This window comes from Mustela nivalis (genome assembly GCF_964662115.1).
Source record: "Mustela nivalis genome assembly, chromosome: 10".
Classification (NCBI taxonomy): domain Eukaryota; kingdom Metazoa; phylum Chordata; class Mammalia; order Carnivora; family Mustelidae; genus Mustela; species Mustela nivalis.
The window spans coordinates 41,038,537-41,065,564 of NC_139029.1; the positions used below are offsets into that span (position 1 = coordinate 41,038,537).

General features: G+C 45.6%; 1 long non-coding RNA gene and 1 pseudogene across 2 annotated transcripts; both read right to left on the minus strand.

Moving 5' to 3' along the window:
• Positions 1–256: 256 nt before the first annotated feature.
• On the minus strand, positions 257–25,853 carry LOC309843166. The gene is made up of 3 exons (XR_014299983.1): positions 25,653–25,853; positions 15,230–15,396; positions 257–452 (listed from the first exon to the last, which is right to left on the minus strand). It is a non-coding gene; the product is annotated as an uncharacterized lncRNA (long non-coding RNA).
• On the minus strand, positions 22,978–25,578 carry LOC309843165 (solute carrier family 25 member 3 pseudogene; annotated as a pseudogene). The gene has a single exon. The product of its transcript is annotated as a solute carrier family 25 member 3 pseudogene (transcript).
• Positions 25,854–27,028: the final 1,175 nt, after the last annotated feature.

Below are 27,028 nucleotides of genomic sequence, written 5' to 3' on the forward strand. Positions count from 1 at the left end.
GGTTTAGAAGCTTTAGGGCACTAAGAAGGACAATTTAGAAAATGCTGGGATTGCAGGATCCTGTATCTGTGTGCAAACCCCACAGAAGAGGCCCACGGTGGGCTCCTGTTAACAAGGGACCAGCAACTGTCTCCTCCACTGGGCACAGAGTGGGCTCATGCTGAATTAACTGACCCATCTCCGTTTGGGGCTTCCTTAGAAGAAGGAAAAAAACAGTCTTTTTTTTTTTTTTTTTTAACTTTATTAATTCCGGAGAGAATGCAGAAGGGTGAAAAGCCAAAAATTATTATAAAACACTTGAAAAAAGCAGCCCCAATCTATGACAAGCTGGAGAGGAAAGCCTTCATGTGCTCACTGGAACAAAGCAGACACTCGGGATTTTTATAACAACTGAGAAACATTCTCCCTGGTCATCGGGTCTGAGAAAAAGATGGTGTCTTCTAGGCAGGTACCTAAGCAAGGTGGAACAGGGAGAGAGAGAGACAAAAAAAGGACAGAATAAGAGAGGGGGAAGGGGAAGGAAAAAGAAAAGAGATAGAGAGAGGGAGAGGAGGAGAGAAAAGGGACCAGGAAAAGAGAAAGATGTTTGTCATTTAAAAAAGTATTGAATAAGGGGAGGTCAGTCAATGCTCTTTCTGAATCTTTTAGCAAAATAATTGTCCCTGAGCATTGCTAAGGCCAGGAGGGCAGGGGAATAAGAAGAGGAGGTCTGTAATGGGTTGGATTTTGTCTCCCCAAAAGATATGTTCAAGGTCTAACTCCCAATACCTGTGAATGTGACCTAATGTGGAAAGAGAGCTCACAGGTAGAATCAAGTTAAGGGTGCTCATGCTAGATCAGGGTGCCCTTCTAAGGAGAGAGAAGTTTAGACACACACACACACACACCCAGAGAGGAAAGTACCATGAGACGTGGAGGCAGAGACTGGAAGGACAGTTCTACAAGCCAAGGAATGCCAAGCATTGCCAGAAAACACCAGAGCTGGGACAAGCAAAGAACAAACCTGCTCTGGAGCCTTTGGATACAAAACATGGCCCTGCCAACACCTTGATTTCAAACTTCCAGGCTCCAGAACTGGAAGAAGATCAGCTTTGGTTATGTCAAGGCACTCACTCCGTGGTCATCTGTTATGGTGGCCCTAGGAGCAGGGTCCCTAGGAAAATAAAGCATCCGGAGCTTCCTGTCATGGTGGAATGGTGTCCGCTCCAAGTTCTCATGTGGATGACCTCAGAACACAACTGTATTCTGAGAGAAGCTCTTTAAAGAAGGGATTAAGTGAAAATGGAATGATTAGGGTGAAGCCTAATCCACCTTAGGAGAGGATATTGGGACACAGGTGGCAGGAAGACCATGTGGAGACAGGAGGAGAAAATGAGCCAGCAAGCCAAGGAGAAGAGCCTCTGGAGATGGACCCTGCTGATAGCTGGATCTTGGACTTCTAGTCTCTAGAACTGTGAGAAAATGAAGTTCTGTTGTTTAAGCCACCCAGCCTTGTGATGATAGCTCGAGCAAACTAGTAGAGCTCCTCCATCCTTCAGCGTTCCTCAGTGCCACTGAGTGGGGAGGGTGACTGGAGCCTCTCCTATCTGCTTCTTGGGGCTGGCTTCCAGGACGGCCATGGCCGCTGCCTCAAGCTCAGATGGAGGAGCCAGCACACAGTGCTGTGGGCTCTGCCTGGTACCTGCCCAGCCCTGAGGGAGCACAGAATCGGTCTAGCTCCCATGTCAGCAGCCCAAGGTGCACCCCTGAACAGTCTGCTACCCCAGGTCACTCTCCTGCCCGATTCCCTACAGGCCTTGGCCTGAACCCTTTCTCCCATGACCTGGAGCTTCTTCCCTCACACGGTTTTGGACACCTTTCCTGCCAACCCCCCACCAGCCATTAGCATGAAGTGACAAGATACTAACAGTGACAGACTGGGGTTTCCACAACTGGGTGAATGATCCTTAGGTTTACAATTTTGTCCCTAACCCTTCACTTTCTGTCAGGTCCGGGAATTCACCTTTCAGAGCTGCCGGCTGTTGAGTGGGCTCAAATTCCTGAGGAGAATGTCAGAGCAGAAGGGTCCAGCCTCCTTGTGTGTTTTTATTTTTGTTTTGAACAGATGAGGAAACCAAGGCCCAGAGTTGGGGAGGAACTTGCCCTAGGTCACACAGCTATTTGAGGGTGAGCTGAATCCAGAACACGAGGCTCCTGAGGCCAGCCAAGGCCAAAGCATGCTCAACACAAGTAGCCCAAGAATTCTTAGATAATACAATTAGGTCACTGTTTTTTTTTCCCCTGCCTCACACTCATAGTAAGATTTGGGGTGGGCTGCAGAGGTTGTGTTTTGTTTTGTTTTATTTTTTAATTTTCCCAATTTTAAAAGCACTCAGTATCTTATTACAGCAAAATCCAGTTCATGTCACTGTTAATAAAACTGTGATTTAACAAAGGGCTTTTATTACAAAAATAAATTCCAGTAATAACTGCTCAACCAGACACTTTGCAATTAAAAATAAAACTGTGCAGTAAAGAGAAATGCAATTCACAATAAACTAAGTCATTCCCTCTCCCTGCTCTCCACCCGCCTGGCTTCCACAATAGTGCTTCTCAACTGCGAACCATTTTCTGGCATTAGGCTGTTTAGTACTGCTCTGTTCTCCAAATAATGAAACAATTTCATATTTTTAGCTTGGGGCTGATTCCCGAACAGATAGTCACACTTCCTCTCAGTCAATAACCAGCTCTAAGGAACCAGGAGCCAGCGACACCTGCCCTCGCCAGCCCGGCAAAGCCAATAACAAACCCCATTCCCCTCCCTGCCCACAGCTGCTTGAGTGTGTCCCTTTGCTTAAAGCAATCCCAAATTTTGATCTCATCACTGTCTAAGATGAAAGCACGGAGTGTAGGAAACCCAACTTAGGAGTCAGCTAGGGCTGCCATAACAAAATACCACAGACTGGGGGCTTAAACAACAGATATCTATTCTCTCGCTGTCCCGGAGACTGAAATCCAAGAGCAGGTCGAGTTCTGCTGAGCTCACTCTTCCTGGCTTGCAGAGGACCCCTTCTTGCTCTGTCCTGGAGGGGCACAGAGAGAGAGGAAGCAAGACCTTTGCTGTTGCTTCTCATAAGGGCGCTGATCCCATCATAGGCCCCACCCTTATGGCCTCATCAGAAACCTAATTACATCCCAAAGTCCCCGTCTCCAAATTCCATCACACTGGGGGTTAGAGCTCCAACATATGAAGAGGGGGGCCCACAATTCGGTCCATGGCCCCCACCCACTAAAACAGCTGACTGGTGGTGTTTGCAGGGTCCTTACGGGCAAATTTGCACCTGGAATCATATTAACGGGAATAGTTTTTCCCCTGGCATGTCTCCTGTGCAAAAAACCTTTTTGCCTCCAAGCAAATTCCCCTTTAGTCTGTTGGCAAGGACAATTGAGAAGGAGTGGACTGTGTCTGAGTCCCAGGAGTTAAAAGCAAATGGAAGGCTTAATTGCTGTTCATAGCTCTGGAACTGCTTGGTTTACCTGCAAAGGTTCTGATCCACTGCTAGTAGGAGACCCCAGGGAATTCCTATAATTCCCCCTTGATTATCGTTGCATTAATTCTTCACTCCTCCAACCTTTCTGTAGTTTATGGGTGAAACAGCTCTAAAAGAAGAGAACAAATTAGGCAAATGCTTTTGATTGTAAGAGCAGATGATACACACCCCACAGGCTCTCTTTTGTGGGTTTTTTCTATATATATTGACACAGCTAATCTTTGTTTCAGCAGCATGCATATAAATATTATCCAAGATGACTGGCATATGGAACTGTTATGAGTCTTTTAAGAAAATCTCCAACTGAATCCGATGTTTCCCATGTGGCACCTGATCCACAGTGGGTGTGGGATATTTATAGAACAGTAATAATGATATTTGAAAACACTGTAACGTCTAAAGCCTCTATTTCCCTGCAAATTTCATCTCGAAGGCTGCATATTGCAGACATAAGCTCCTGCCAGCCATTCGCGCTGATTGCTGGAATGCGGGGCATTGTTGAGATTCACAAAGCGGCTGTTTTGAGCATTATTGCCTGTGAACCCTTCAGAAGGAAAGTCACCTTCTCATGTGGATGGAAATGTTTGCAGGTAAGGACTTGCCAGCTGACTTGGCCTTCCAGTGTTGGTCTTTTGCCCTTCAGGAGAATTCCATTTTGGATGCATGTGCCCCTAAAAGCCACAGTAGGGCCTCAGGCTTCGTACGACAGTTCATGAAATTGCAGAATCAAAGGATCTTATGATCCGACAATCTATAGGCTGGGAGGGCAACTAGCTCCCATTTTAACCAATTTCCCTCCTTTTAAACCAACGAGGGTGTCAACAATAGCCAAACTATGGAAAGAACCTAGATGTCTATCAACAGATGAATAGATAAAGAAGATGTGGTATATATATATATACAATGGAATACTATGCAGCCATCAAAAGAAATGAAATCTTGCCATTTGTGATGATGTGGATGGAACTAGAAGGTATTATGCTTAGTAAAATAAGTCAATTGGAGAAAGACAACTATCATATGATCTCCCTGATATGAGGAAGTGGAGATGCAACAGTGGGGGGTAGTTGGGGGGTAGGAGAAGAATAAATGAAACAAGATGGTATCAGGAGGGAGACAAACCAGAAGAGACTCTTAATGTCACAAAAGAAACTGAAGGGGGACAGGGGGAGGGGTATAGGGAGAGGGTGGTGGGGTTATGGACATTGGGGAAGGTGTGTGTTATGGTGAGTGCTGTGGAGTGTGTAAACCTGGCGATTCACAGACCTGTACCCCCGGGGCTAATAATATACTATATGTTTATTAAAAAAAATAATAATAAAAAAACCAATGAGGGTATTGGTTTGGTGGTAGAGGTGGAACTGATGCCTTTTTGTTCCTCTCCCAATGCTCCCTCCATCACCCGTAGCTGCTTCTGTTGCTTGTGTCATAGTGTGTGTCCTAGTGGATTCAGACCTATCATTTAATACATGTTTACTAAAAAGCTCACTGGGAGAATAACTTCTACTTTTCAGTGTCTACTTTGTGCAGACCCTCTACCAGGCCCTTATTTGCAAACCCTCATTTCATTTTTTTTTTTTAAGATTTCATTTATTTATTTGACAGACAGAGATCACAAGTAGGCAGAGAGGCAGGCAGAGAGAGAGGAGGAAGCAGGCTCCCCGCCGAGCAGAGAGCCCGATGCGGGACTCGATCCCAGGACCCTGAGATCACGACCCGAGCCGAAGGCAGCGGCCCAACCCACTGAGCCACCCAGGCACCCCCCTCATTTCATTTTTTTATCAGAACTTTATGAGGCAGGCATTAACATCCCCATTTTACACATGGGAAAACAAAGTTTCAGAGAGGTTGTCCAAAGTTCCCTGACTAGGAAGTGGCCAAGTCAGTGTGGGAAGCTGGGACTGTTCGGCCCTGTAGCCCCCATCTTGCCATCGGAGCGGAGAGGAGGAGAAGGTGAAGCTGGAGTAAGCAAGACACGTTCTTCTCTCTGGACAGACCGGAGGCCTGGGCTTTGCATATTCACAGCTGGGGGGCCCAGAGGCGAATAGATAATGCCCTCTGCCTGGGAAGAACATTCCAGGTTTGTGGGAGACACAGGTATAAACAGAAGCAACAGCTTGTGTTCCAGGCTGGACAAAGAAGTGTTGGCAGGGGGTGCGGGGGATGGCAAGGAGTCAGCCAGCTTCGAAGGGGGCTGGGAGGGGAGGTAGGCCTGCAGGCAGGGGACCTGCATGGAGAAGGCCCAGGAAGTAGGAAGTGTAGAGGGAGAGGACCGTGGTAGAGCGACTGACAGACACCAGATCACAGAGGGCCATGGATGTACTGACAAATTCGGGGGTAGACCTCACCCAGGAAGCCTGAGGGTCACAGACGGGGAGGGAATCTGACTTGGACAGCTAACCTATTCAGTGTCAGGGGAGGCCTGAGCAAGGGGTCCAGGCTGGGGGCAGGGTGATAGTGACCATGGGAAGTGACAGAAGGGAGCCTGACAGGAAGCGAGATGGATAGACAGCCTGAAGGAAGGAAGAGAGAATCAGGGGCGACTTCCAGGTACCAGAAGAAGGGGGATGGGAGGTGGCGGGCATTGCCGGCAGTTTAGAAAATGTGGAGGCTGAGATTCCCCTGAGAGAGCTAGAGCCAGAGGATGGGGGGAGTAGGCAGGGGGCTCCGGAGAGGAGTAAGGGGCTGAGCAGCCGGTGGGCTGGAATAGGGAGAATGACCGTTGGGAACAGCCCAGCAGTGCTCAGCAGCCTGGGTAGGCACAGAGGAGGGGGACTGTGGGGTTGTCCTTGGGGTGGGCTTGCCAGCAGGGTGAGGGAAGGACTGGGGCCCAGGTATGTGGGTATGTTTGGGCCTGGCAAGGAGGGGGCGCCAGGATGAACTCCCAGGGCACAAACCCCACAGGATCTGAAGAAAGCCATAGGACAAGGTCACGTAAGTCTCTAGACAGTGGTGCCAGGGTGACTTGTGTCCGATCTTCCAGGAAGCCCCCCAGTCAACAGCGGCCAGACCCCAAAACAGCTGCTCTAAGCACAGCGTTTGCTGCCCGCCTTCCTGCCGGCGTGAGGCTGGCTGTGTTGCCAAGGCAGCCGGAGCAGCACATCTGAACAGCGTCTCCCTGGCAACTCCACTCAGGTCACACACGCCCAGGGCAGCATGGGGAACAGAAGGAGCACTGGACCAGGAGTCTGGGGAGATCACCCATGGGTCTGCCATGGCCCTCCGTTACCCCATCTGGGAGCCAGATGGTCAGTCTGGTCTCTTCTGGCTCTTTGAAGCCATTAGTGCCAGCTCGGAAGGGGGAACCCATGAGAGGAGAGGCAAGCGCCTTCAGGAGAAGCCCTTGCAGGGAAGTCGGCGCACCCTGTCACAGAGAAGCTAAGGAAACCCACGGGGAATTTCAGCCCATGTCCCCGGGCCTATGTGGGAGTCTACATACTGTTGGGGAGCTCAGCAGAAGGAGAGTCTTGGGCGCTTGGCAGTCCCTCTTGGCTCATGGCGGCTTCAGACCTCAGGACAATCTCTTACATGCCTCATGGGTGGCCGTTTCTTAAAGATAGTCACCATGAACACACCCCCCAGTGAACAGGACACCCGGGCGTGGTGCTTCTGCACCTGTGAGCCTGGCGACAATGCTTGGAGGTGGGCATTACCACGCCCACTTTCCCGGCGAGGAGATCAAGGCTCCCGTTTGGTTAGGGAGCTTGTGCAGGTGGCTGGGCCGGAGTCTGCCTCCAGATCCGAGTGCCCCCACACGGAGACCCAGGGACCTCAGGAGACTCACCCACCTGTCCAGGCAGAAAGATGGCTGCTTTGGGGCCACGGCCATTTTGGGGGATGTGCCACATGCTAAAAAGTCACCCTGAGGGTCCAGGTGGCCACTCTCAAGGAACTTCCAGTGTGATCAGCAACCTTAGAGAAGGTTTAAGGAAACTGCCTTTATGGGATTTAGACCCGTGGGAAAGATGAGCCCCCTAAGCAACCAGTAGCATGGCCTGTCTGGAAGCCACTGGCGACCAGCACCCCCCTGCCCCCCGCCCATCAACACACCCCAGCAGCTTCCCACTGAGGCTGCACACATCTGCCCTGCCACTCTGGGGCAGACAACAGGAGATGACACGTCTACACCAAAGGGAGTGTGAGCCCGACGTGTCTAGGAGGAGAGGTGCTGGGGGCTCCTCCTCTCCTCCCAGGGCCCCCCCAGCCCCACAGCGCGTGGACTTCCATCTGTGCTGGCATTTTCTAATGCAGCCTGGCAGGTGCTTGGGCTGCGGGGCAGGAGGATAAGGGTCTGGATGGAACGTTGGTTCATTTTTGTGGCAGGAGATGGATGAGATGTTTGAGGGTGGCAGGATGCACTCTAGTTCACCACCTTCAGGAAAGGATCAAGCTGGTGGAAACAAATTCAGTCATTCCAATTTAGGAAAAGGCATCTTGAGGCCTTTTCCTTTCTTTTTGTATCACCCCCTGGAGTCTCTCTCTCTCTTCTTCTTCTTCTTCTTCTTCTTCTTTTTTTTTTTTTTGTAAGATTTTATTTATTTATTTGACAGAGATCACAGGTAGGCAGAGAGGCACGCAGAGAGAGAGGAGGAAGCAGTCTCCCCGCTGAGCAGAGAGCTGGATGTGGGGTTTGATCCCAGGACCCTGGAATCATGATCTGAGCCGAAGGCAGAGGCTTTAACCCACTGAACCACCCAGGCGCCCCTCTCTCTCTTCTTTTTTAAGATTGTATTTTTAAGTAATCTCTATACCTAGTATGGGACTCGAACTTACAACCCTGAGGTCGGGTCGCACACTCTTCTGACTGAGAAAGCCATGTGTCGCACTCCTGAAGTCTTAAATTTTAAATTACCTTTTCATTCAAAACACATTTATTTTTAAAGGACTGGCCCATTGTCATTTTAGAAACCTTACCCAGAGTTGAGTTTAAGGAGCTCATCGGGTACCTTTAACTACAACTTGGGCTTGCCAAAGACATAGTGCACTGCGTATATTTTGTTTTTAGAAGGATGGGTTTAATGTTCAGACTTCATCTGACTGTCATGCCCACTACAATTATGGATAATTATGCTGTCTTGCTGAGAAATCACAGCAAGATATGGGCTGTGCAGAAGAAGACAGACTGACACACAGGGTCTGCCTGATAGATTCAGACCTGAAATCGCCATGTTTAGGTTTTAGTAATGGCGCGGAACACGAAGAATTCTCTCATGCTGTGTGTGTGTCGCGGGGAGGTGGAGAATGAAAATTACTTCCAAAAACAAAAAGCCCTTTCCAACAGTGCAAATGGAGGTAATCAGTCATCTAAAAGGAGGTAAGAAACAGGGAAATAAATAAAGGACTGAAAAATTAGGATACTTTAAGACTGAAAATGAGGCTTTGTTTGTAACATGCTCACAAAAAAAAAAAAAAAAAAAAAAAAAGGGAAAAAAACCCCCATCAATCTCTCCATAAAGGAGACAATTACTGGCATGTAATTACTGGTGTGACAAGCCTCTGTTTCTCATTCCTCAATGCAGCAAATATTGATTAGGTGTCTACCATGTACCAGATTCCAAAGATGCCAATTAAAAAAAATTAGAAATCCTTAAATGTCAAATTCTCTTGCTATCCATGTTACAGTCACTGGATGATAAGACATTAAAAAAAAAACCTTATAAACATTAGATTTCTAAATGTTAGTATACTCCTTTTTTTTTCATGATTTAGATCCTGAAACAGATCCTCCAAAGGACAAATAGTTTTAAAATATAGTGGAGGAATTTTTCATCTAGAATGAATTTGGGCATTTTGTATCCTGGTGCATTTCTGATTTGGGCCACAGACTCTTTGGAGCCAAGAGGGGGGCTGCACAGACAGATGGGGGCTTGAGGGGGCCAGGGTGAGAGCCCAGAGGGCCAATGGAGAGGGCGGGCCTGGAAACCAAGGAAAACAGGGCAGAAAGGAGGAGAGGAGGCTAGTGGTGGGAATCGGGGCCGCTGGCTAATATGAGAAAGGCTCCTGTGTGGTTTACCTGTGGCTTCCAGAGCCTCAGTAGACAATGACTGACTTCCGTCTAAACCACGCTGGTGAAGCTTGACTCACAGTTCTGTCTCTTCCTGGCTGTGTGATCTTGACCGTGTTACTCAGTTTCCTGTGCCACGGTTTCTCATCTGTAGAATGAAGACCCCTCAAACAGGCTTGTGGTGAGGACTGAATGAATTCATCCCTTTCAGTGCGTGGCACAGTGCTCTGTAAATGTTAGCTCTTATTATCGGAAGGAGTGATGAGGACATTTTCCCTCTTTTGACTACCCAACATCCAAATCTCCTCCTGTGTGGGTCCTGGGGGGAAGCAGGGCTTGCTTTGCCCAGAGGACACAAGAAAGTGGGCCTGGGGCAGATAAACACACAAGATATTTTAATCCTGAGCGAGGGAGGTAGAGGTGCTGGCCCACACTTGAAGATGATTTGCAGAGCTGGTAGCCATGAGGAAGCATGGCTGGGTTGACATGCTAGGGCGGCTGGACTGTCCCCGTGGTAACTTAGCATAGTCCTGGCTGCCAACCTCCTTGGCTTCTGCCCCTTCTCTTGCAATAAATTCCTTTTCTGCTGCGTTAGCCAGAGGCCGTCCTATGGTTTGCAATCGAGAACTCTTAGAGGAGCCATGCTCCTGCTAGAGCACCTCCTGCTAGAGACCACGGGGAGGGAGCACAGCCCCCTGGACTTCCCGCAGACTAGGGAGAGAAGGCAGACCTCAAAGTCCATTGCCGAGTCCAGAATGACTCCAGAATGGAACAGCAAGACCCCAGAGCAGATATCGCTCATAGGGAGAACTTGGTAGACTGCCCAGAAGGGCCAGAAGCATCACGATGGAGTCCCTAGGAGGGCAAGGCCAGGAGCGATGACACACCATACCTCTGAACTTGAAGATGGCAGGGGGCTGGGAGGCCGTGGAGGTAGGGGAGATGAGCAAACATTTACCCAGTGCCTAAACCATGGCTTTTGGGTCTCTAATCCTTTATTACTATTTTTCTGCCAACTGCTTCCTTGCAGGGAGCGGGAGATTTTTCTGCAAGTGGGGCAGGGGTGTGTTTATCCGATTGTTGCAAATTACATGGTAAACACAGATCCCCCCCGGTTGAGGCAGTCACCGAGTCTCTTTGTTAGATTAATAAGATTACAACAATCTGGGCAGACTTTCAAGTGTTTATTTTCGAAACCTTACTTCAGGGGGTGGTAGTCACATAGTACCAGACCTGACTGGCTTCCTCCTATTTGGGTAGAGAGTGTTTCTGTTCCAAGGGCTTATTTTCCCACATATGGAAGGGAAAAAAGATCATTCACCCTTAACTTCTACCAATTTATAATCAGTACCCTATAGCCTGTTTTGCGATCGACAAGTTAGTGTTTATTTTAACACCTACGTGGCGGTTGGCCTTTCCTGCAGATTTTAAAGGGAATCCCTGTTACAGGGAACGATTTCCTGCAACTTGAAAGCCTTTCGGCAGACTGGCCTTCGGTCTGTTAACTGTACGCATTTCAATAAAATTGACTCAAAGCAAAACCAACAAACCCTGTTGACTTGCTTTATGACATTATGGATGTCGTAGCTCCTTGGCAAAAACACACCACTCCTGCCACCCAGGGCCAGGAAGGAGGATTGGGGAACTCAGGGGGCACAGCTGGGCTGGTGGCTGGAGTGGTGGTCTTTGCTGCCCTTTGGTACTTCCCATCATGGTCTGCCCTTCAGACTCACGGCTCAGCACTGTGGGCCACGGGCTGAGCCCTGAGAGCCGTGCGGGGATAAGAGGGACTGATTCTGATCTTGGCCTTCAAGGAGGTGTCAGCTCAGCTGGGACCAGAACCCTTGGTACCATCCCAGCACACAAGCACAGAAAACCTTCATCCCAGGTCAGGATTGTGTGTCCTGCCTCCGGTCCTGCCACAATTTCCCTAGGTCCACCCTGCCCCATTCCACTCTCCTCTCTAACCCACAGCCCCAGACCCAGCTCCTTGGCCCCCACTGCAGATCCCCCACACCCTAAGAAGTCTCACACTCCCTCCATCAGCTTCCTCCACCTGCTACGTCCTCCTTCCCCTCACCGCATTCTTCCAGACCCAAACACAGGGCCTGCGTTCTGGAACTCATCCCTCAGCCTTCTCACATTCTACAGCACCCACCTGGTTTTAGACTTGACTGCCTCCCTGTCTGATTCTCCCATGAGGCTCTCTGGGAACATTTCAAATTCTTCTTGATATCCCCACATGCTGGGCTTGTGATGTACCAAATACTGGGAATTTTTAATAAATGTTAAATGAATAACTAGATGAATGAATGAAAAAAATGATGACTATGCTGGTAGAGATACCAGTAATAATTAGCTTTATTTAAAGGCTTTTCAGTTTATAGGGGTTTCCTACTCATCAATTTATATAATCCTCATAGCAAGTTAGAAAGGTGGTTACTCTTGCCTGAATTTCACAAAGAGGTTAAATTATTATGATAATAATAAGAGCTCGAATGTCCAAGGGCTGACTGTGTGTCAGGTAGGCAGTCATCTTTTACCATTGGGGAAACTGAATCTCAGAAGCTTGTCTAAAGCCAGAGCCAAGATTGAAGCCCACATCTTGGGTCTCCAAAACCTTTGTTGAGTCCTTGACACCACACTGGCAGACAGGGTACCGGAGCCAAATCTGCACAGATAAAGGGCACCTGAGCTAAATCTTAAAGGACTGAAGTGAAGATCAGTGAGGGTCAGACAACGTGGTCAGTGGGACTCACCTAGACAAAGGAGGGAGCTGGAAGTCAGCAGATCAGACTTGGGGCCTGGCCCCCAGGAACAGTGTGTGAGCAGGAAGCGATCAATGTCAGTGGCAGGGGGGTGTGGGATCAACTCACCACAGGCCTCAATGCTCTGGGTAAGCTGCTCAGACTTCATCCGGCAGTGGTGTGGTGTGGTGTGTGTGTGTGTGTGTGTGTGTGTATAGAGGGGGCAAGGATGAACACTGCAGGAGCTTTTGAAGTATTCTTTTTTTTTTTTTTAAGATTTTATTTATTTGACAGACAGCGATCACAAGTAGGCAGACAGGCAGGCAGAGAGAGAGAGAAGCAGGCTCCCCGCTGAGCAGAGAACCCCACGCGGGGCTCAATCCCAGGACCCTGGGATCATGACTTGAGCCAAAGGCAGAGGCTTTAACCCACTGAGCCACCCAGGCACCCCACTTTTGAAGTATTCTTACATGTTAGTAGGGGAAGGAGCTGAGAGCAGCAACATCAGTTACAAACTATGACAATAGTTTGGTCAAGTTATAAGGTGACTTAACATGATGTAGAAATACTAAAGGGGAAACAAATACAGAACATATTGAGAATATTTCCCATCCCTCTCCCATTCTCTGTTCTTAGGCCAAGGGAATTTCTCCTATGAAAAACTTACCCACACTCTCCTGGTTCAGGCCCCCGTGCCTTTGTATGTACTGTTGGATCTGCCTCAGGCGCTCTCTCCCCTATATGCCCTTACCCACCTGGAGAATTACCTATTTATTCTTCAAAATATTTCATAGATGTAACTCTTCCAAAATCTTTCCTCACTACAGGCATGATGGAGCTAATGACCTCCCCTTTGTAGGATGTACATACTTCTGCGGGGACATGGGTGTGAGTGGAATTGTTTCTACATCTGCTTCCCCTGAGAGACAGTGAATCCTGCAAGGGTTGTAACGGGTTTCCGGTTTGGGTTCCTGTGCTTCCGGTAATGCCTGACCCACGCTAAGCACGATGTTGAATGAATGAATGCATGTGGGCATAAAGGAGGAAATGAATGAGTGATGCTATTATTCCCCTCCCTCTTTTCCAGCCATTCCTGATGTCCGATAGAAGAAAGCTAACTTGTCATTCTCTCTCAGATGAGGTGTTTTATCTTGAAAAATGCCCCGAACTTAAGCTTTGTTTTTGTGAAATTAGTGAGTGTCTCATTTGGCATCCATCACTAGCAAAAAAGGCCTGGGTGGAAAAGAAAAGGAAGAGGAGAGAGGAGAAGCATGGTGGGCCATTGGCTGACAGGTGCTGTTTGATAAAGAAAAACAAAACACCCAAAGGGTGGTGGGCCTTTCATATAAGTGACCTCAGAGGAACTTTTTCCTCCCAAAAGGAGCCAATAGGAAAAGACTTTGAAAACCGTAAGGAACAGTGGCAAAAAGATGTATTATTACCTGACTGGATGGTAAAATATTGCCTTGCTAAGTAAGAGCTAGCTTTCCATGTTCCTATCCTTCGAAACGGATGATTTTTAATATTAAATGTACTCCTTTCACTTACTAAGACACACATTAATTATGAGGAAAATGTTTCCAAAACATAAATTTGAATCTGTTGATAAGCACACAACTTCACAGAAAAGTAGGAAGTAATGGAGATCAGCAGCTTAACCTGCACAGGGAAGCCATCTGTGACTTTGGAACAAGCACATTTACTAACTGGAGGGGGCACGCCATTGTGAAATGCTAAATTAAATACCACTAAACATTATTATGGCTTCACAAAGTAGTTACAGGCTTCAGTAAGCGCACTTTTATCACAAGGACACACAATCGAAAGCCAAATAGTTCAGTTTAATGTGCCAAAAATACGCTCACCCCATACATTGTTAGAAAGAGCAGTAGGAAAAGAAATCTGAAATTTGCTGCTAATTCATTTGACGGCAGCCAACATCGCCTATCTTCCTTGGCAAGAGGGCCGTTTTTCTATGCTGTATTTTGCACACAGAAATCTGCATAGAGTGATTTGCATACCAAAAACACATTTGTAAAGGAAACTGTTTGCCTAGAAGCCAGGGAGAGATGGGGTTGCCTCTGTTGGCTTTTACACACACAACACCCCCAGGCTACTTGCTTTTCATTTCCCTATACACGACATTTCCACAAAGGGTTATGTACTTTATGAAGCATGAAAAATTAAAGCAAAAAATCTTGTATATATCCAAGAACAACCATAAGAACAATAACCATACAGGCTCCATTTCTCTAGGCTAACAGACTTCAGTGTTGACTAAGGAGGGGGTAGTCGCAACTAATAATAATATAGTGAGCTTTTATTTTATATCAGGCATTCTGCATAAATTATTGCAAATTCTCACAGTCTTCAAGATAGGTGCTGTGGTTCCCCATCTCACCCAGGACGACACTGAGGCTCGGGGAGCTGGAGGTAAGGTAACTTGTCAAAGCCACAAGAGCCAGCACCGGTGAAGCCAGGTTTGGGAACCTGTCTCCTCTCTCAGCCCTTTCCTGCCACACCCCTGCTGCCTCTCTTGTTCCCCAGTTTTGTTGCATACCGTTGTCTCATTTCCAAGGGCTGAATCTACCAGTCTGGGGTGGGGGGTAGGGAGTCATGCTGGGAGAGGTGCACCCCTTTGGTTTCCTGGCATTTTTTCTGACCAGCGCTTGGAAGCAGGACAGCCCATCTCAAGGCCCAGTGAAGGTGCCCAGTAAAGCAGCTCAGTGACGGACACGGGGTGAATGGGCAATGGCCTGCGATTCAGAGGGTGTTGGGGCTGTGAGGGAGGTGGCTTGGTCCCCGCACAAAGAAGGTACATGGTATTTGAGAGGCACTGGAACCCTCCGGCTCAGTGCCCATGCACTATTGCCCATTTGGTGCTAGCCCAGCTGTATTCTTGGAAACACAGAATGGTTTTGTGTGTGCTTAATTACAATGCTACTTACAGAGAATTGATCAGCAGTGAATCAGATGCTTGAATTGATCAGCAGTGAATCAGATGCTTGATGTATTTCTTAAGGAAAAAAACTGGTGGTGGCACTTTGGAATTTGTTTGTCTGATGAATCCTTTGGATTCCTCCAGGGTACAGCCTTCAAAAGAAATCGGTCATTTCTGGAAAATCAAGAGAGGGAAAAGGGCAGGATGAAAAGACAGGATGACTGCAAAGCAGAATTATAAACTTTTGCTGTCTTTTCAGATGTTTCTTTGTGTGTATTTTCTCACCTACTTTCTCTTTTTCAGAGGACAGCAAAATTTATCCCTAATCATCTCTCGTTATTTGTGGATTGCCATTGTCCAAAGATTCCTGGCTTTGAGACTTCCTTATTATTTAGTCACTGTTAGAAAGCAGTTTTTCTGACACTTTCAGTAATAAATCTCTTTTAATCTGATCTATAGTAGCTCTGTTCATAGCAAGTTCCAGGCTAAAGCAAGTAAAGTGACAGCAAACTGCTGCGTGGGCAGAAAGTCCCGGTTTGAATCCTGGTTTTGTCACTATGGTTTTTACCTCACTTAATCCCTCTGAGCCGCTGTTTCCTCATCTATGAAATGGGGGAGGCTATAAGGGCAGAGCCTTCTTGGTCAACAGCTAGTCCACTCTCCTTCCTTGCTGACAGCAGCAGCAGCAGCAACGAACCCACATTTATTTGGCTCCAAGTGGACCTAATCCCAGCAGATACATTGCACCGACCTAAGTCCCCTGCTGTTGCTGGTGAGCCATTTATGGAGGCCACAGGAAAGCAAGTGACCTAATTCTGGCCAATGAGGCCAGAGGAGAAATCTGGCAGAAGCTTCTGAGGAAGATTTTCCTCTCTGATAAGAGAGACAAATGAAGAGAAAGCCCCCCTGCCTTTGCCCTTCTTGCTTCCTGGTCTGGATGCTGTTGCCAATAAATGACATTTGGTGCTAAGGCAGCCGTGTCTTCAAAATATGGGGGAGCATCACCGACATATTAAAGATGGCAGAGCCGAAGGACTGGAAGAGCTTAGGTCCTTGGAGTAACTATTGAACCATCTTGGTTGAATCAAGATCTATTGAACCAAACTTGGTTTACCTATCTCCAGATTTCTCCTTAACAATAAACGTCTTTTTTTAAAAAAAGATTTTATTTATTTATTTGACAGAGATCATAAGTAGGCAGAGAGGCAGGCAGAGAGAGAGAGAGAGAGGAGGAAGCACGATCCCCACTGAGCAGAGAGCATGACTTGGGGCTTGATCTGAGGACCCTGGGATCATGACCTGAGCCAAAGGCAGAGGCTTTAACCCATTGAGCCACCCAGGCACCCCCAGTAAACGTCTTTTATTGTTTAACCTGTTGTGTGTTGGGTTTTGTGCTGCTGGCAGCGGGCAAAACAAAATCTTAACTTACACAAATACCAATCTCACAAAATGGTTATAAATACAGGATACGATGGATGTAATATATTTAGTATAATACCTGGGCCAGTGAATTGCTGCTATAATTATTAGTAACAACAGTTAGTAGATACAGGTGATGATCGAAGAGAACAAAAGTTTCCAAACACAACAGGCGAATCAAATGAATGGTACTGATTCAACACAACAAAAAAGCTTTGTATTTTTGATAAGGGTCGGGGGAGACATCGAAGTCTAAGACAATGACTGCAGCGACAAATCCTCGTGTCTGGGAGTGAGATGTAAGTACGGGCCTGAGTGCAGACGTTAATAGAGATGAAAGGACTGGGGCTCTTTGCCAGGTTTCCGTCCACCCTCTTACAAACGGACAATCGCCCTGTCAGCAGCTCTGATTCATGTCTGAAGACTAACAATTACGCGTATGTGAATTACCAGCCTTGAGAAGGAGCAGAACGCTTTCAACCCACAAAATCTCTTTACAGAATACCAAATTTTACTAGCATTTTCCAAAAACATGTTTTATGTCTTTGTGGCAGGAGAGATAGATATACTGACATATATTAAACATATAATAACTTAGAAATATCATTTCCTTAGATATAGCCTGCCATTTCTGAGTGCTGTCATAACTCGCAGGACAACATCTAGTTTACACATGAAATCACTAGTTTTTGAAACAACCTAATAGAACACAAAGGATAAACCAAGATAACATGCGAAAGTACCTAGCATAATAGAAGTGATATCATAGATTGGACACTCAGTAGTAATTTTATTTTATTATTTTATTATTTTTAAAATATTTTATTTATTTATTTGACAGAGATCACAAGTAGGCAGAGAGGCAGGCAGAGAGAGAGGAGGAAGCAGGCTCCCCACTGAGCCCAATGCGGGGCTCCATCCCAGGACCCTGGGATCATGACCTGAGCCGAAGGCAGAGGCTTTAACCCACTGAGCCACCCAGGCACCCCACAGTAAGTAATTTTAAAGTAAGCTAGATTTCCCCCTTCACTCTGCTTTAGCAAAGAAGCAAATGACAAGATATCAGTCAGTGAGGATTAAACACACATATACTCACATCCATATGCACTTATGTATAGGGTCAGTGTACCTCTGTCCAAAAGCCTTATACTTTCTATGGCAAGACAATAACATTGATTTTCATAACCGATAGACACGAAGCTTTCTGAATCTCTGAATTATTCATCATATTTGGCAGAGTATAAAAAAGAAGTACTCAGGCATATAGACAAAAGTTCATCAAGAACTGAAGACAAAAAAGGATTTCTGGTTATCTTGCAGTTAATTAAATAAAACCACCAATTCTTGAACATTTTGGTTAACTGAGATTTTCTTGTACTTTATACACACATCTGCCTTTCTCAAAAGCCATCTGCTCCTCTTTCTTTCTTACAATAAAGGGCAAAACTGTTGGCAGCTCAACTCACGTTGTGAGGTGATTCTCCAAAATGAATGATCTCTGTGTCATTAAGAGATGGAGATACCATTCATTCCTTAGAGGCGATTTCCAGCCTTTAGGATGACATACTGGACTTTTCCTTACTCACTTATATGGAATTTAACATGACAATGACACCAGCTAGCGGCTTACTTTTGCAGCTGTTGTCTTTGTGGTTTTTTTTTTTTTTTTTTTAACCCTAGGTTTCTTATTGTTTGACTTGAAGTATAATTGACATAGAACATCATCTTAGTTTCAGGTGTACAACATAACAATTCAATATTTGCATACACTGTGAAACGATCACCACAGTAAGTCTAGATTGAGAAAGACAGAAGTAAGGTCTATATCTTGAGGAAGGAAAAGATATCTGAGGTGTATGTAATAGTCTCAAGACATTTTTTTTATTATAACAGCTTTATTGAGATATAATCACATATCACGAAATTCATCTTTTTAAAGTGTATTCACAAAATTGAGTGTATTCACAAAATTGAGCAACCATCACCACTAATTCCACAACACTTTCATCATATCAAAAAGAAACTACCCACTACACATGAGCGGTCACTCCCCATTCCTCCCTCCCAACCCTCCAACCCCACACCAGCCTCTGGCAACCACTGATCTACTCTCTACGGGTTTGCCTATTCTGGACATTTCATAGAAATGAAATCACACAGTATTTGGCTGTGTCAGTCCTTAGCATATGATTTCAAGTTTCATCACGTTGTAGCATGTATGTTATTTTGTCGAATAGAGTTGTATTCCTTTTTATGGTGAAAATATTCCATTGTATGGATATGAAATATTTTTAATCTATTCATCAGTTGATGGGCAGTTGGGTTGTTTCCACTTTGGGACTATTGCAAATAAAACATCCCATATCTTGATTGAGGTGAAATTAATTTAGCACACAATTAATCATCTTTAAGTGTATAATTGTCATTCAGTGCATTCAAAAGGTGGTTCAATGACCACCTCTCCCTGCTTTCAAAACTTTATCACCCCAGAAAAATACTCCATATCCAGTAAGTAATCACTTCCCCTTCCCTTCACCCTAGCCCCTGGTAACCACTCATCTGCTTTCTATCTCTATGAATTTGCCTATTTTGATGTATTATAGAAATCATACAATATGTGACCTTTTGTGTCTGACTTTGTTCAGTTAGCATAAAGTCTTTGAAGTTCATCCATGCTGCAGCATATATCAGTACTTTGTTCCTTTTTATGATTGAGTAATATTCCATCCTATGGATAGACCACAATTTATCCATCAAACAGACATTTGGGTTGTTTCCACCTTCTGACTTCTCATGATATTTTAACATCCCCCATTGTCATCATCCTAGTCCAGGCTTCCCTAAATTCTCTCACTGAATTACAGCAACATTTTAACTGATCTCCTCTCCCCCTACTCCATTTGTTTCCTGAAAGTCATTCCAGCAACCTGAAAGTCATTCCATGCTTAAGGTCAGCATTCCATGCTGAAGGTCACTCCATGCCTTTCGTGGGTTTTCTAATGGCTGTACGAACGATCTAAGGAGCCCAGATTTTTAAACATGAACTACAAAGTAGGAGTCACCCCCTTCCTGTTTACCTTTCCCACTTCATTTCATACCCCTCCCCCTAGAACTGGAAGGCTCCATTCAAAATAAACTTCTCAGTTCCTCAAAACCATCAGCCTTTCTCTTTCTTCAGGGCAGGTGCACATGTTGTGCCCACTGCCATATACCGTCTCTTTGCCGGTCTAACTCCTACTTATTCTCTAGGTCTCATCTCAAATGGCAGATGTGCAATCTTACATATACCCTGTACTTCTTCGCAGCACTTTGCAGAACTGTAAATTATTTTTCCTACTAGACTGTGAGTTCCATAACGGCAAGAAGCATGTATTATGCTCATCACAAAAACCCTTCTGCCTAGCCCAACACTAGGCATATGATAAACGATGATTAATAGTAGTTATAGACTGGGCATGGGCAGAATTATCAAATTGTCCCTAGAATTTTAGATACTCTATTACTGAAGGTCTTAAAATACACGAACACACATACACATAAATCTTAGTTATAATTACATTGTCAGAACTCTCCCTACTTATCCACTCACTCAAATACAGCTTTCAGAAAAGACAAGACCGTGGTGCCTGGGGCGGGGAGCTCATCAGCTGAGCATCTGACTCTTGACTTTGGCTCAGGTCATGATCTCAGTCGGGCTCTACACTCAGTGCAGAGTGTGTTTGTCCCTCTCCCTCTGCTCCTCCCCCTCCTCACTCTCTCTCTCTCTCTCTTTAAAGAATACATTTTTAAAAATTCTAAAAAAAGAAAAAAAAAGAAAAAGCAAGATGAAGCCTTTTAAATATTAAAATTTAAATTCCCTTTCAGGGATGCCCAGGTGGCTTAGTCAGTTAACCATCCCACTCTTCATCCTAGGTCAGGTCTTAATCTCTGAGTTGTGAGCTTAAGCCCTACGTTGGGCTCCAAACTGGGTATGGAACTTACTTTAAATAAATCAATGAAGAGATAGATAGATAAATAAACAAATAAATTTCCTTTCAAACTGTTCTTTGTTCATGATTTTTGAAAAAATGATCTTTTAAAAAAATATTTATTTGACAGAGAGAGAGAGAGATCACAAGTAGGCAGAGAGGCAGGCAGGGGGGAGGGGGAAGCAGGCTCCCTTTCTGAGCAGAGAGCCTGATGTGGGGCTCAATCCCAGGACCCTGAGATCATGACCTGAGCAGAAGGCAGAGGCTTAACCCACTGGGCCACCCAGGCCCCCTAAAACAATGATCTTTCAGAGCACATAGAACAAGCCTACTATAACTGAATGGCTGCCTATCAAAATGTGATCTTCTGACTTCAGAGATTATTCTTGCCTTTGAAAGGCTCAAAAGAAATACCTTCTAAAGACACACTTAAACAGTAAGGAAAAATACTCGTAACATTAATACCTTGATTCTTTCTAATCTTTATCAGTGTGGTTTAACATGTAAATATGGCTTTTGTTTTTCAAGATTTTACCTACTCTATTCGCTTCTCAGAGAACAGATCAATGGATGAGATTACAGCTCCCGATCATGAAATTAATTTCATATACTTGAAAAAGCTACTTTGATCACCACCTGGGGGAAAAGATAAATAGCCTAAGCCAGCTTTTTTAGCTGCAGGAACTGAAGATTAGAGGAAAGAATTAGAAAATGTGATAAAATAAAGCCTTGAAACTGAAGTACCACAAGTTACAAGAAAAAAATTAAGACACACTGTTTTTATGACCATCAGTCCTCTCAATTTAGGACTGATGCACTGACCTGATGTGGAAAATGACTTAAATATTAAATTAAATGTATTTAAGTATTTAGCAGTTTGATTACTTCTAAGCAATTATGCCATAGGTTTTTCCACAACTGAACCATGTTACAAACTTTCCATTAGTGCAAAATTAGGAAAGCTTTATAGTACAAATAGAAATCCTTTTTTACAAAAAGAAATGTAAAAAAATATTTTTGAGGGTTTATAAAAAGCAATTTATGAAAAAGATAATTATTTGTTATGTCAAGGTGCTGAGCTTGAGTAGTGAAGAAAATGTGAACTCTGATTCAGACTGTATCACTTATTAGCTATATGATGTTGAGAAAGTTACCTAGCTCCTGAGTCCCAGTTTCTTTATATACAAAATGTACAACTTCAAGGATTGAGATTATGAGAAAATGCACATAAATTGTCTCACAATACCAAGGCACCTGGGTGGCTCAGCCATTGAGCATCTGACTCTTGGTTTTGGCTCAGGTCGTGGTCTCAGGATCAGGGGGCTGAGCCCCTCATTAGGCTCAGCTCTCAGTGGGGAGTCTGCTTGAGATTCTCTCCCTTTCCCTCTGCAGCTTCCCACCCCCTACCTTCCCACCTCCATTTGCGTGCATGTACAGGCTCACTTGCTCTTACTTAGGTAAATAAATGAATCTTAAAAAAAAAAAAAGTCTCACAATACTAGACATATACTATGGCTTTTCTAATTCTAACAGATTTGCATAATTTCACAGAACAGTAATTACAAAGTAAAACATTGAATAGAAGTTTCAGTTGTACCAAAGGAATAGTAACTAGGAAAAAAATCCCCAATGACTTTGAACGTAAAAGAGTCATTAAATTATTTAATTAAATTAATTTTTACTTAGTAATCTTACTTAAATGTATTTGTTTATTAACCTTTATTAACCTTACTTGAATTAATTTTTATTCTTTATTGTTAGCTACTGTGGCCCCTATTTAGTCAGACATTTATAAACCAGCAACCAAAAAAAAGTGAATAGAAATCTAGGAACTGAAGAGGAAAACTGCTGACCCAAACTAAATAAATTTCCTTGACCATGTCCACGATAGTCAAAATCATAGCCAAAGAGTTCTCCTTAGATTATAATCCTATAAGCATACGCAGTGTATACTGCAGAAATCATCTGGTGTTCTCAACAGAACAATCAAGAAATATCACAGAACAGAACAAGTGGTATCCTGAAACTCCACAAAGATTTTGCAGCAACCCCCTAAATTATAGTAAAGATAGAACTTTACTTAATAAATTGTTGACCAAAGAAACTTCCTACAAACATTTTACAAGGCAACACTAGACAGAAAGACACTTGTCTTAAAAATTTCCAAGAAAGATCCCACACAATTTAGTCCCTTGAAATTTATCATTCTCCTTCATTGAGAACTTCTCTTTTCAAAAACCTGGACACTAAGTGCCTACGGAAAGTCAGTGTCTTAATAATATATAGTATCCTTCCCTTGCATCCTCCCCCAAAACAAACAAAATAGGACTAAATATAAATTTGATTCTAGTTCATTCACAAGTTCTGATTTTTCCAAGTTCTTTATTATCAAATCAAGACAATTCAAATATACTTACTTAAATTTAGACATTTTAAAACTTCTGTTAACCCCTAAACAGTTTACTATTACACAGTTAAAACATCCATATATTTTAAATTTGCTGTCCTTAATACAAGTTAAGGCAATCATGTAACACTGTGACAAATTGCAGCAAATATCACATTAAAATTTATTTCTTACTTACATTCTACAAACATCTCTAATTCACAGTTGCACTAATTTTATAATTTCCCCAATGAGAGATGTGAAGGCTACAGAAAACCATATGTGCTTTATAACTTCAGTAAATTTTATGAACCTCAACCATCATAAGGATCATGGAAACATGTACCAAATTAAATGAAGGCATTTGTGACATTAAAAGTGAGATTTTCCTTCCAAAGTCACCAAAACCACTCTTTAATATTCAACAAAAAATTGGAATTGCAGGGTTTCATGTGTGTGTTTTTAAATGTCAGGGTGGTATGATCTTCTTTGGATGTATGGCTGTTGAAAGCTGACTTGTACAAAAGAAATTTTTAGAGAACAGAGGCTTTTCTTTACATATTTATTCCCAGAGCCTGCCCTTCATCTCATTTTGGTTTTCCACATTGATCCAATTGTAGCACTTCCTGGAGAGAGCTATGTTCTAATCAGCAACATCAGGAAGAGAATTGGACAAAGCAAAATGAGAAAATGCAGATCTTCTCATGTCACGTCTCTTTGAAAATAGTGAATACATTCTAAGTTACGAGGCAATAGAAGCCACCATTTATTTAACTTTTAATAGTTTTTTCCTGTGATGGACATGAACAGGAAACATGGAATGGGTCCTTCATCTATTCAATAGGTGCACAATTTCTATTGAGGTGAGTAGCAGAATTTGACTTTGTTCCCTGCCCTGCGCGGTAGTGCTGACCTTCAAACCTCATTAGTCGGCTATTCAGTAAATCTCCACTGAATGGTGACTCAAATGAGAAACAATCTAGAGACCCTAAATTACCTAACATTACTTCCCGTTAAGAATTTTCTCCTTAAAGTTGCCGGAAAGCTACCGAGTTAAAGCAGCCGTGCCGATTCCCCAAAGGTAATGGTTTGGACTCCTACTAATTGAAAAGGCTGCAGTTGGCAAAAAAGGAAGGAATCAATCCTTTAAAGAGAACTCTGGACTACATTTCGTCACCTCTCCAAAGCTAGAAAACGAAATATGTGACACACTAGCACTGCCTGGACACTTGGGCCCAGGGTGGCCGCACGAGCTGCCAAATCCACGCCTACTCCGGCTGCTTCTGGGTTGGGGGCGCTTGGGCGGCCGGAGGGCGAGGCAGCTTGAAATAGACCTTGACCGAGTCATAGATGAACCACTGCAGCGACGTCAGGGTGCCGATCATGATGATGCGGGCGAAGAGGCCCTTCCAGACACCCTTAAAGCCCAGTCTGCGCAGAACCTCGAAGGCCGTGCTGCCCTTCTCCTTGTTCAAAACGGACACGACGGAGTCGGCCGGGTGGGACACGACGGCGCAGAAGATGCCGGCGATGTAGCCGGCCACGAAGGTGACGGCTAGCTGCTCGGCCTTGGTGCACTGGCATTGGGGCTTGGGGACCACATACTTGTAGAGAGCCTCCACCGTGCGCTCGAAGCAGGCGAACTTCATCATGGTGTAGGGGATCTGCCGCAGCCACAGCGGCGCCACGCCCTTGTAGAAGGCCCACAGGCCCTCCTCGGCGAACATCCGCTGGGCGGCGGCGCGCAGCATGAGGGCGAAGCCGGGCTGCGTCTGCATGCGCACCTTCACCGCCTCCATGGGGGCCAGCGCCACATCGGCAAAGAACTCAGCGCTGGCCGACGCGGCCAGGTACAGGCTGGTTCTCCACTCGTACGCCCCCTCCGGGCCCAGCAGCTCGCTGTATCGGATCTTGAAGACCTCGTAGAGCCCGAACTTGAACAGGCCCTGCAGGGAGTACCCCAGGAGGGTCGGGGCCCAGCCTCGGGCCAGGTCGCGCAGCCCGTCCTCGCGCACGGTCGCACTGAAGCCGCTGAGGATGCCCTTGTACTTGCCGGGGTCCGCCTGCATGCGGCACTTGACCAGGTCCAGGGGCACGATGACCGTGTGCGTCAGCCCGCAGCTCAGCATGCCGCCCAGGCCGCACAGCAGCAGGTACCTCGTGGAGCCATACTCGTAGCTCTGCTTCTCCTCTTCCCCCACCGCCGCCGCCCCCCAGAGCCTACCCCGGAGCGGGCCCGTGCTTCCCGCCTGCCGGCCTCTGTAACCGCCAGCGTCACGCATGACCGCGCCCGCTCCGGTCACACACTTTGGTCTCCTGAGCTCTTTCCTCGCGGGGGCCGCGGAACAAGTGCGTGTGCGTCGTGCGCTTCCCCCGCGCGCCCGCGAGCCCAACGGTCGGGTCGGTCGGTGGGTCGGTCAGGGTGGGCCACAGGTGCAGCTGGGAGCCGCCAGGCTTCTTCTGCCCAAGCTCCAGGTGCGCCTGCGCAGGCCCCACTGGCGGGTGAGGTGGCTGTACCGAGTCCCGCTCCCGCGTTGGGGAAATCAAGGAGGAGTGTCCCCTTGCCCTTCACCACCAGGACCGTCCTCCATCCCTCCCTCACGCCTCCAGGGCCTCCCGTCAGCCCTCCCTCACCCGAGGGACAGTGGTCCCCTCACCTTGAGTGGTAGGTAAGGCTTTGCTCTGTCCAGCCCAGCTGCCTAGTCTTCTACTAAGATGCTAAAGAAATAAATCAACAGGTACAAACAGGAGTACACACAGGAATAGGCAAGCAGATAGATCAGGAGTTGGACGAGGGGACAAAGAGTCGCCATGCACTGCTGCCTTCCTGAGGGGCCTTTCTGGAGTCCGTGCCTCACTGAGCCCACTTAGGACAATGGTCATCTCCATAGCAACGGAGTGTTCTACGGAGGGAACGGCTAGAAAGAATTGGGAACATGGTGTTGGAGGCCAGTCCTGCGGCTCCTGGCCTGACATTCTCATCTGTTAGATAGGGACATCTGCCCCCAGCACTCCCACTCCACGGCTGTTTCTCGCCAAGAGTTGCAGTGAGGGCCTAGGAAGCATGGAGGTATTCACTAAATTGGGGGGACAGAGTCTGTTGATTATTTTCGTTCATTAGGTATTTTTTCATTGACTGCTGAGCTCCTGGCATAATTTTGGAGTTCACAAAGTGAGTCAAAACCCCTCACTTCCCTGAGGGAGACTGCGGTCTCACTCGCCTGGGAAATAAGAGCTAAGTGACTCCACTGGTAAATCAGTAGCATACCTTCATTCATTCACCCACTGTGTGTCCTGCTGTGTGCAGAGCTGGGGGTTTAAGAAAGAGTTAGACATAATCCTGCTTATATCTAAACAAGGAGATTTAAAAATCAGCATCGTGTGGTATGTAGTATAATAGGGGTCTGAATAAAATTCTGGATGAACAATGAGAGCAATAATACTGCATCATGAGGTTGAGAAGACTTCCCAGAGGAGATGACAATGTAGCTAGGTTTTGAAAGATGAGTAAGAGCCCATCACTCACATAGAGTAGATGGAAAGGTAAGTCCAGGTTATGGGAAACATGAATACGTGAACTACTGAGGAGAGGTGACTAATTCAACATGGTGGAAACTAGCCAGGGTTGAGTCCAGAAAAGTAGAATTGGGTCAAATTAGGGAAAGCCTTAACATCCTGTTCAGTATCTTGCCTTTTATGCTCTCGGGAGGCCAGCGTTTCTCAAAAGGGTGATCCATAGACCGCCTGTGTCAGGATCACCTGGAATGCTTTTATTTAAAATCCAGGATCATACCCCCAGGTCCTCTGAATGAGAATCTCTGAGGGTAGGAATGTGCCATTTTAATAAGCTCCCCTAGATGGATTCGTCATTAACTTCACTGAAGTTTGAAATCCACAGTATGTGGATGAGGGGAGGTCAAAGATTTTTTTTTAAGTTTCTCTGATCAAGAATTTAGTACTTTTATCTGGAAGTAGGTGTGTATACAACTCTGCAAATTCATCATGAAGCTGTACACTTAAGATTACTGAACAC